This window comes from Delphinus delphis, chromosome 4, assembly GCF_949987515.2.
Source record: "Delphinus delphis chromosome 4, mDelDel1.2, whole genome shotgun sequence".
In the NCBI taxonomy this organism is placed as follows: domain Eukaryota; kingdom Metazoa; phylum Chordata; class Mammalia; order Artiodactyla; family Delphinidae; genus Delphinus; species Delphinus delphis.
Genome location: NC_082686.1, coordinates 19,318,860 through 19,330,828, shown reverse-complemented (window position 1 = coordinate 19,330,828; position 11,969 = coordinate 19,318,860). Strand labels below are relative to the sequence as shown.

The following is an 11,969-nucleotide window of genomic DNA, read 5'->3' as shown; positions in this document are numbered from 1 at the left end:
GACAGAGTTGTCAGCAGCCCCAACTAAAAGCCAAGTTTCCTCATGTGTGAGTGAAGCTTGGTAACAGGGAAGCTAAAGGAGTCTGTATTTGAAGCAAAAGGCAAACAGATAGGAACACTTTGAGATGGGTTTTATTTTCTAGAAGAAGGGTGAGAACAAGCAAGGCAGAATTCTGGTGCTCTGAGAAGAGCCAGAAAAAAATTTATAAATACATATATATATACATACATATTTTTTTACTGAAATTGGAATTAGGTATGATGACCCCTTTGAATGTCTGACTGCCTGATCAAACTATACCACAATCTAATTGAAGAAAGAGAAGACTGGAGAAAAGGAGGAAATATTCAAAAGTTCAGCCAAAGTTAACCTGAGTAACAGTCCCTGCACATTATAACCAGGACATGTGATAAATAGTGATAAATGTTAACAGGATAGGAAAAATGCAGAAAGGAGTGCTGAGAGTGAGCTTCAGTTTCAGAGAATACAGGAGGAACACCAAGTCTTAAATCAGGGATGATCTCTATTACAGTCTATTCAAGGAAGTGTCTGATACCAAACTCCCCTCACCATTGAGTCAGAAGCCTGTGGTTGCATACAAATTCCTGCCTACCATGATCTGGGTACTGGGTGGGCAAAGCTTAACAGAGATTACTGGGCACTTTTATTCTTTGACTACAACTATCTTTTTCGGGAGTGAATAAGTCAACATACAGAAGATCCCTGAAATAAGGACCTGATCAAGACTAACATCATCCATAAGTCAAGATATAAGGCTAAAATTTCATTTGTGCCTCTTATTCTCTTCCTGGTAGCTTTGTGGATGCCTAAAGATTGTGACTATTCAATGTCTTACTTTTGCACAAAGGAATAAATCAAAGATGGAAACACAAAATGCAGCAGGATCCTTGTTTCTGAAGGCATCGTGTCTTACCTCCATCTACTTTCTCATAATTTGTAAAGCCTTAATAAAATTATGTCAACCACCTTCTGTATTGGAGGAAAAGAACAATATTTCTAAGAAAAGAATGACAAAGATAAAATGAGAATTCTTAAGTTGTAATTCCAGTGGGATATTTTTAAGGATTAGCCAATTTCCATCACATCCAGATCTAACTTTTTCTAAAACACTACAATTTTTGGTAAAAAGCAATTATGCGGTGTGAAGAGGATTTTCCACAATTTGTGAAATTGGGTTCATTTCAGTGCAAATGATAGAAACCCTGACTGAAGCTGTCTTAAGCAAAAAGTAGTTTATTGATTTGTGTTACTGGCTGAATACTAATAATATATTTGGGGTCTGGTTTCTTACATTTTCTTGGGCAACCTCAGCATTACTCCTTAACCTCAGAAGGATGCTTTGCTGGTGGTTACATGGTAGCAGCCAATTAATTACCAACGAACAGATAAGAAGGAAATTTCTTTCTGAGTGTTCCTATATAGGTCATACGATTCATACTTAAAGCTTAGTTTTGGTCATCTGCTCATCTCTAAACAAAATGGCTTTGGCCTAAGTCATTTTTGCAGACTTTGAAGATGAGAGTGGATCCCCAGCTAGCCTACATAGAATGATGGATAGGGAAATCCCTGAAGCTAATTTTAGGGGTTGTTAAGGTAACAAAAAAAGATATCACTTGTTTATAATCATTAAATAATTCTGTTGAGGGCAAAGCCAGAGGAGGAGTAAAATTCTTAACTCTAACTATATAAAAATTGCCAACATTTTAGATAATTTTTATCTAATTCTTTTATATTAATAATCAAAGATAACCCAAATATCAACCAAAATACTCATTTCACTTTGAAGTGGTTTTCAAAATACTTAAATATCAGATTGTAACTTTTAATAAACGCACAAAGATTTACCCACTTTCATTACCACTTTTACACTGTATGTTTAATGCAGTACATGGTCTAGGGATCAATAGGGAACATTTGTTGCTTCCATCTTGTTTAAAAACTATACGCTAATGTACATTCACACCAGTATCTGTATTCAGACATGGTGAGGAGAATCAGAAAGAAAGAAACCAGTATGGCATAGCTTTCATTTGAGCATCTAAAACTAAACCTAGGTTGGTTCTCTAGGCATGTAGGAAACATTCACCTGCATTTCCATCATACAAGAAGCACTTGTGTCATTTGGAGACAGACTGAGTTGGATGCTTAGGCATGTCTACAATTAAGCAGCAATGACTCTAGTTTGGGATAATTTTCAAGCCAGCTAGCTACCTAGGACACTTGCCAATTTTTAAATTAGCAGTCAATCAGTCCTATACTCTTTCTCTTTTTAGTAACCTGTTTTGTTCCCTGGTTACGTTCCTGGAATGTACAAGCAGGAAGAAGGAACTTCCCACTTGCTATGCCTCTGCATATGAAAAGTTGTCTCCTCTCAGGCACAATATTCTTCAGAGTATGCAAACAATAATATAACATTTTTCCAATAGCACAAACATAACACCCTGAAGAGAAGTAACATTAAAATATAAGATGAAATTGTATCATTTTAGAAGCACTCATTACTGGATATGCCTGGAAATCCCTGCATTCACTCCATTGCTTTATTTATTATAGATGCTCTGTGCAGAGCTGAAAATGTAAGAAATCAATCATTAACTCATTCAACATGTGAAGTACACTTTATACAGATATATATAGAGAGAGATATGTATATAAACACAGACACATACATACAGCATACATATTGAATTTCATTTTCTCTCCATGATCACTATAGTATATATATATTTTTAAAAGTAACTGAAAATATCCATCCCCAAATATTAAAATTCTCCAGATTAAAAAATAATAACAAGGGCTTCCCTGGTGGCATAGTGGTTAAGAATCTGCCTGCCAATGCAGGGGACATTGTTGTGTGCCACAACTACTGAGCCTGTGCTCTAGAGCTCGTGTGCCACAACTACTGAGCCCATGTGCCACAACTATTGAAGTCCGTGCGCCTAGAGCCCGTGCTCCTCAACAAGAGAAGTCACCGCAATGAGAAGCCCGTGCACCACAACGAAGAGTAGCCCCTGCTCATCGTAACTAGAGAAAGCCTGTGCACAGCAACGAAGACCCAACGCAGCCAAAAATAAATAAATTGAATAAATAAATTTAAAAATAATAATCATAGGGCTTCCCTGTTGGTGCAGTGGTTGAGAGTCCGCCTGCCGATGCAGGGGACACAGGTTCATGCCCCGGTCCGGGAAGATCCCACATGCCGTGGAGTGGCTAGGCCCGCGAACCATGGCTGCTGAGCCTGCGCGTCCGGGGCCTGTGCTCCACAATGGGAGAGGCCACAACAGTGAGAGGCCCACGTACCGTAAAAAATAATAATAATAAAAATAAATAATAATAAAACATATAAAAACACAACTGTATATACATGCATATACTGGCATATATATAATTATATGCTGTATATATACAGTATATAGTGTATATAGTATATATATAGTGTATATGTATGTGTATAAAATTTATTTTCTCTTATGTGCATACCAATACATAACATTCCTAGTAAATCAATTACAGGTTAACTTGACTTTTCCATTTTTGTTTTAGATCAAATGGCTACTTTAGCCAAACAGAAAATGCTCCATACTAGACTGCTTTTGGTGCCCACATGAATTTAGCCACTTATTCCAACTAGATATGTCCTGTCTAAATATGATTGTTTTTTATAGGAAGTATACTCTTATTTTAAATGTGTTCATACCACACAAGCTAAAAGCCACTTACATTCATTAATTCCATTTTTAATAGCTTTATTGATATATAATTCACATGCCATACAATTAATCCATTTAAGGTGTACAGTTCAATGTTTTTTAGTACATTAGCATAGTTAATACATAGTTTTGTATGTGTATATGTTTTTATTTCTCTTGATATATACCTAGGAGTGGAATTGCTGGTTCATATGGTAACTCCGTACTTAACATTCTGAAGATCTTCTAAACTGTTTTCCAAAGACGCTGTGCTATTTTACATTCCTACCAGCAGTGTATGAGGGCTGTGATTTCTCCACATTCTCACCAACAATTATAATCTGTCATTTTTGTTATAGCCATCCTAATTGGTGTGAAGTAGTATCTTATTGTGCTTTTTTTGCATTTCTCTGACGGCTAAAGACATTGATCATCTTTTCATGTGTTTACTGGCCATTTGTATCTATTCTTTGACGGAATATTTATCCACATTGTTTGTCCATTTATAATTGAGTAATTTGCCCTTTTACTGTTGCTTTGTAAGAGTTCTTTACATATTCTAAATACAAGTCCTCTATCAAACATATGATTTGCAAATATTTTCTCTCATTCCGTGGCCTTTTTAATTTCTTCACATTATCCTTTGAAGTACAAAATTAATTTTTATAAAATCTAATTATTTGTTTTTTCTTCTATTGTTTGTACTTTTGTGTGTGTGTGTGTGTGTGTGTGTGTGTGTGTGTGTGGTATGTGGGCCTTTCACTGTTGTGGCCTCTCCCGTTGCGGAGCACAGGCTCCGGACGCGCAGGCTCAGAAGCCATGGCTCATGGGCCTAGCCACTCCGCGGCATGTGGGATCTTCCTGGACCGGGGCACGCACCCGTGTCCCCTGCATCGGCAGGCGGACTCTCAACCACTGCGCCACCAGGGAAGCCCTGTTTGCACTTTTGATGTCCTATTTAAGAAACCATTGACTAATTCAAAATCACAAAGATTTATGCCTATGTTTTCTCCTAAGAGTTTTATAGTTTTAGTTCTTACACCTAGTTCTTTGATCCATTTTTATTTAACTTACATATATGATATCAAGTAGGTTATATCAAGTAGGTTATCAACTTGATTATTTTGTGTATGGATATCCAGGACCGTTTGTTAAAAAGACTATTCTTTCCCCCACTGAAGGATCTTGACATCATTGTAAAAAATTAGTTGGGCATAGGGCTTCCCTGGTGGAGCAGTGGTTGGGAGTCCGCCCGCCGATGCAGGGGTCACGGGTTCGTGCCCAGGTCTGGGAGGATCCCACGTGCCGCGGAGCGGCTGGGCCCGTGGGCCATGGCCGCTGAGCCTGCGCGTCCGGAGCCTGTGCTCCGCAATGGGAAAGGCCACAGCAGTGAGAGGCCCGCGTACTGAAAAAAAAAAAAAAAAAAAAAAATTAGTTGGGCATAAATGTGAGGGTTTATTCTGGACTCTCAATTCTGTTTTAATGTTCTGTATATGCCAGTCTTGATTACTATAGCTTTGTTGTAAGCTTTAAAGTCTGAAAGTGTGAGTCTCTACATTTGTTTTTTTTTTTTTTTTTTTTTTTTTTGAAGATCATTTTGGCTATTCTAGATCCCTTGAATTTCCTTATGAATTTTAGGAGCAGTTTGTAATTTTCTGCGAAGTAGCTAGCTGTAATTTTGAAAAGGATTACATTGAATCTGTAGATCAATTTGGGATTATTTCCAAATATTGCCATCTTAACAATATTAAGACTTCCAATCCATGAAAAATAGAATGTTTTTCCATTTATTGTTTTCTGTTAACTATGCTATACAGTATTTACAGCATAAGTTTTGTATTTCTTTTGTTTAATTTCTGTGTGTGTACTATTCTTTTTGATACTATTATAAATAAAATTGTTTTCTTAATTTCATTTTTGGAATCTCCTTTGCAAATATATAGAGATACAATTTTTAAATATATTGATCTTGAATCCTGCAAACTTGCTGAACTTTATTAGTTCTAATAGTTTTTTTAGTGAATTCCTTAGGATTTTCTATAATAAGATCATGCCATCTGCAACTGAGGATAGTTTTAATTCTTCCTTTCCAATCTGTCTGCCTTTATTTTCCCCATTTTATTGCCTAATTGTCCTACCTAGAACCCCCAGTACAATGTTGAATAGAAGTGGTGAGAGTGGACATCCTTGTTTTGCTCTGGATCTTAGGAAAAAACATTTAGTCTTTCACCATTAAGTGTAATGTTGCCTGTAAGGTTTTTGTAGGTGTCCTTTGCCGAGTCGAGGAACCTCATTAATTTTTAATGAAGGTAAAATATATGCTAAGGGACAAGGGTCCAGCTGGTAGCTCTCTAGTTCAAATGACAGAATAAGTGAACCACTGTATCCTAAATCTAACAAAGTTGAGACTTTTTTTCACATGTACTCAGTGAAACCTCACACTGTGTCTCATGTCTTAACAGACAAATAAAACAACTAAGACAACTCTCAGGAACTTTGTGTAACTTACCCCAAATCATGAACACTATAGCAATGCCAGGATTTGACCCAAAGGCACTCAGTGTCCAGGAAAAACACAGACTAGTACGAAATAATGATATTAGGCTTGGCTAAAAATGCTTTTGGTGAAAAAAGATGAAAGGATTCTTCCTACTGAACCAGATAATTTAAAGATAATTGGCTCCTTTTGCTATTGTTCTTTCAGGACCCTGAACCTTTTTTCCACTAAACCACAACTTTCTTAAAATACAGCTTTAACTTATACTACTGTTATAGTATAGATATGCAAAATTTTTTAATCAACTGCTTCTTGTCTTTCTGCTCCAAACAGACAGTGATATTCAATTGTGGGTTCAATAGACAAAAATATATGTTTTCTACAAAAAAAAAAAAATTACTTACAGTGATATGTTCTTTAACAGTTGTTGTTTTTGTTTTTTTGTTTGTTTGTTTGTTTTTCCTCCTCCAGTTAGAAGATAGAATTAATCTTAGGAGTTCTGGCAATTTCTGAGCATTATTAACACACACACGCATCTAGTTATCTGACAATGGTCTTCTTGAATTCAGATACACTTTCAGACAGAAGACAGTGCTGAAAACCATTTTGGGGGAAAAAAATGAGTTTCCTCCTATTAAAAGGATAATTTTAAGTCAGTGCATGTAAGGCCATGCTATTATGTGCATCTCTAAAAAGTGGGAGAATGTAATCTAAGGCCAGAGCTGATAAATTGGAGGGTCATCTGTCTGATAGGGCAAATAGAATTTTTTCAAAATTGTATTTGGAAAATTAGCAAAATATTTGGAATTCAGCTCCATCCAAAGGTGAAGAATATTCTCCAAAGGAATAACTGCAAATAGAAGGAAGGAAAGGCAATCTGCTTGTGCTTATTTTTAGCTGCCAGTTCATTATGCTGCATGACAAAATCACATGGAGATCTCAATCTGGCATACACACTCACTCTGTGTTTGGCAGTGTGTCCCTTGCCAGGAGTTTTCTGAGCAGAATTCTGATGTGATGGGGCTTCCTTACTACCATATAACACAAAAGGGAAGAAAAGAAAGAAAGAAAGAAAGAAAGAAAGAGAGAGAGAGAGAGTGGGAGGTAGGGAGGGAGGGAAAGGAAGAAAGGGAGAGAGAGAAAGGAAGACAGGAAGAGAAAGAAAGAAAGAGAAAGAGAGAAAGAAAGAGAGAGAGAAAGAAAGAAAGAAAGAAAGAGGAAGAAGAGAGGGAAGGAGGGAGGGTGGGAGGAAGAAAAAAAATATATATATATAATATTTCACCATGAGTGGGTATCACCACACTAAATGAGACGTCGGCACAGCAATATCTGATAAGATTACAAATATATCTCAGAATTCACTTCTTTATACTTTCAATTTCTATTGACTAAGCAGCAAAACATCAGATTCACTTAAAACACACATTCCAGGAAACAAACTTTGATTTATGTTCTTGAAATTACATTTCCTTTCTATCTCTTAAATTGAGTTTTGAGTTTCTTTCTTACGTTTACCCTGCACTGAGCATCCATCATATTCTCCCAGAGCTACATTCACAGTCTTTTATGGTGATTCAAAGTGACTAGCAAAAACTTCCCACGTATTGACTCTGTTTAACAAATATTAAAGGCATATTCAGGGAATCGGTCAATTTCCAGTTGATGTATGTCTAGAAAATATGAAACACTTTCTTTTCTTTACTTCTCAGAATTGAATACTACAGGATAGCTCTTGTGAGAAAAACATAAATCATAATTATTATATAGAAAGAATAGCACAGGGCACCATATGGAACATAATCCCAAGTATTGAGAATTTTCTGCTAGCTGTGAGGAAATTCCAGAGCTAAATGCAATACCCAAGGTAACTGGGCCTCAACTCACATGGTTACAGTACCTGTACTTAGATGGAGTCAGATATGTCATAGACGATAAATAAACGCTTCTTGAATTGAGCTGAAGTAGCTCAGGGTTACTTTCTTCCCTTTCTCTGGTGATTCCCAATGCCAAAAATGGTATTTAGAGCAACAAAACTAGGGTAGTGCGTGGTATTTAGATTGACCTCAGTGAGTTATGCTGAACAATGCATTGTTGCTTTTCGCGAACACAGGTGAAATCTTCCCCGATAAAAACTAACTCTAGGGCTTCCCTGGTGACGCAGTGGTTGAGAGTCCGCCTGCCGATGCAGGTGACACGTGTGTGCGCCCTGGTCCGGGAAGATCCCACGTGCCGCGGAGCGGCTGGGCCCGTGAGCCATGGCCGCTGAGCCTGCGCGTCCGGAGCCTGTGCTCCGCGATGGGAGAGGCCACAACAATGAGAGGCCTGCGTACCGCAAAAAAAAAAAAGCTAACTCTGAAAATGCAATAACCAGAGAATGCAGAAGTCAAATTTGAATATATGCAGAGGCTTTGTCATTCCAAGAAATTATGTGCACTCTGCAATTTTATTTCTCCATCACCATAATCCTCTTAACTGAAGGAGTAAGATAAGTGAATAATGTTTGAGAAAATGTTGCATTTTGCATAGAGTACTGAGGAATATGCAACACAATAACCAATATTAGAATGAAAGTGAGAATGGAAATTGTCACTAATCTAAGACCCTAACTGAACAGCTTTAAAATAGATTTTTCTTGCAAAGTGTACAATTTGAAAATATTACCAAAAGTTTTTAAAATTTCCCTAGTGTTGTATTGAGTAACATCATTTATAGGAATTTATCCTAAAAATGATTTCTGATTCACCCAAAGACATTTTACAAAGATCTTCTTTCTAACAGCAGGAAATTAAAAGCAAACTAAATGCTGAAGAATAGATTATTTATTTCTGTGTAATCTTATAACTGTTAGGATCAGTATGTTTAAATGTACAAATAGATACTAAGTGAAAAGCAATATTTTAATATAGTTATATAATTAGAAAGATAAAACAATGTTTACAGTTGTTTAGACAATAGAGTTATGGGTAGTTTCACATACCATATCTATAATCAGAAAATTTTTGATAAAATATCATTTTACAGTGCAAACCAAGTTGCATAAGAAACTTACCATCTGAAAGCATATGTAGTAATTTATTTTTGAAACATACACTCCATGAGACCAAGAGTTTCAGTGTGTTCATATTTGCATCCTAAGCTCCTAGCACTGTGCTCAGCCCATAGAAGGTGTTTAATAAATGTTGTTTGAGTGAACATAATCTATTGATCAATCAGAGATAAAATGAAGCTTTCGATTCTCTCTCCTGGAATTGTGCCGAATTCCAACAATTAGCTTTCCTTGTTTCAATAGTGCTGTCATTTCACAAATCACCCCTCCTCTCTAGTGGGGAAAAAATAAACACTATGGGCCTCCAATTCCTACTTATTTCAATTTTAATCCTTCCAAAATATAAAAGCAATGCACTTCATCTTAGTCTAATTTCTTTTCAGAAATGATATTTTGTGAAAAAGTGTATCTCAGTCAAGGATGAACAAAAACATTTTGATTATATTGGATTTATCATTATGGGTTCATCTATTCAGCTGCCCTTACTAAAAATAACAATCATAGTCTGTCCATATCTGCATGACCTTAGATAGTAATTTGAAAAATTTATCCAATGGCCATCTCTCTCTAAATATAAAAGTAATAAATTCTCCTTAAACTAACATCAGGTAATGAAATAAGCCTTTTTGAAGCAACACCTCCGCCCTCCCCCACAACACGCACAATTTCTCCTGAGTGACTTGGAAGAAAAATAGAAACTGTTATTATTATCCCAATAAAATAACATAAGTAGTATTGTATAATATTATTATAACACCAAGTATATGTTCAGCAAAATTACCTTGCCCTGAAGGACTTCCCTTCAAGGAATATATTTTAATAATATTTATCTCATTGTAATACTTTCCTTTCAAGAGAGACTGCTCAATGTATTCATTACTTCTACATTTTGAAACACTGTCTCCAAGGACAAAAGGAAACACGAATACAATCTATGGCAAAATGATAAGTAAAGGAAGTTGACCTAGTTATGTCTGAATTATCACACAGGCTGCTCTTCGCACAGGAGTTGCCATCCCTGTGAAAGCCACACCTCTTAGTTGCAGGCACAGGGGGACATCCACCAAAGCACAATTTAAGCCAAGAAGCTTTGTGTGATAAGCAAAAGCCTGTAGATGAAACATACCCAGTGCTCCAAGTTATTTCAGAAATGTGTGTATCAACGTCTCCAAAGGGAGAAATGCATAAGGAAACAACAGTTCTTAAAGTGTAGTCTACTTTAGTTCACTACAGTGCAGAATAGATATTTCTTTGATGCCTGATTCTGTAAGCTCAGTACCATCCACAGGGATTTCCAAGAAAAGAGGAGAAAAATCACAATTCTTTTGAGAAAAGGAATGTCCCCTTTCCTTAATAAACTTCAAAGACATCAGAGAAAAAATAAGAAATGGAGTATAGTTCCTATTGTCTCAATATAGCACTCATCTCTCTCTCTCTGTCAGACTCCTTTTACATTTATTCTTAAAAACAAGAATTAGAATTACCAGCTCTGGACATAGAATCTGTAAATTAAAAATATATACGATCTAAAACTTTGTATTTTCTTCAAGAGCAAGGGAAGTCCCTCTTTCACATCTCTATTTACCAGAGGACAGAAGCTACTAAGTTCAAGCAGTCAGTATTATTATACCTTATTTTGAAACTTTCTGATTCAGTGATTCACTCATTTATTCATTCAACAAATTTTTACAGAGTGTCTATATATATTGTGAAATGTGTTCTTTACTGGGGATACAGTAGTTTTAAAAAAAAATGCTTGCTCTTATGTATCTTGCATCGTAAAATAAACTAAAAAATAACATAAAAATAAGTTAATTGCATAGTTGTTAGAAGGAAGTACTATTTTTAAAAAACAGGAACAGAACAGAGAGCCCAGAAGTAGATCCACATAAATATAGTCAACTGATTTTTGACAAAGAAACGAAAGCAATACAATGGAGCAAAGATAATCTTTTCAACAAATGTTGCTGGAACAAATGGACATCCACATGCAAAAAAAAAAAAAAGAAAAAGAAATGAACGTAGACACAAACCTTACACCCTGCATAAAAATTAACTCAAAATGGATAACAAACCTAAATGTAAAACAGCACAAAACTTTAAAACCCCTAAAAGATAACATAGGAGAAAACGTAGATGAACTTTGGTGTGGTGATAACTTTTTATTTTTTTTATTTTTATTTTTTAAACATGGAACACTTCATGAATTTGCACATCATCCTTACGCAGGGGTCATGCTAATCTTCTCTGTATCGTTCCGATTTTAGTACATGTGCTGCTGAAGTGAGCATGGCAATAATTTTTAGATACAACGCCAAAGGCACACCCCATGAAAAGAAATAATTGATAAGTTGTACTTCATTAAATTTAAAAATTTCTGCTCAGTGAAAGACAATGTCAAGATAATAAGAAGACAAACCACAGACTGGGAAAAACTATTTACAAAGGACACATCTGATGAAGGACTGTTATCCAAAATAGGCAAAGAACTTTTAAAACTCAACAGTAAGAAAACAAAGAAGCTGATTAAAAAATGGGCCAAAGACCTTAACAGAAACCTCACTAAAGAAGATATACAGGGGCTTCCCTGGTGGTGCAGTGGTTAAGAATCTGCCTGCCAATGCAGAGGACACAGGTTCAAGCCCTGGTCCGGGAAGGTCCCACGTCACGGAGCAACTAAGCCCGTGCACCACAACTACTGAGCCTGCGCTCTAGA

General features: G+C 36.2%; 1 non-coding gene across 1 annotated transcript; it reads right to left on the bottom strand.

Moving 5' to 3' along the window:
- Positions 1–11,437: 11,437 nt before the first annotated feature.
- LOC132425201 (U6 spliceosomal RNA) lies at positions 11,438–11,544 on the bottom strand. Its single transcript, XR_009519393.1, has one exon. It is a non-coding gene; the product is annotated as a U6 spliceosomal RNA (small nuclear RNA).
- Positions 11,545–11,969: the final 425 nt, after the last annotated feature.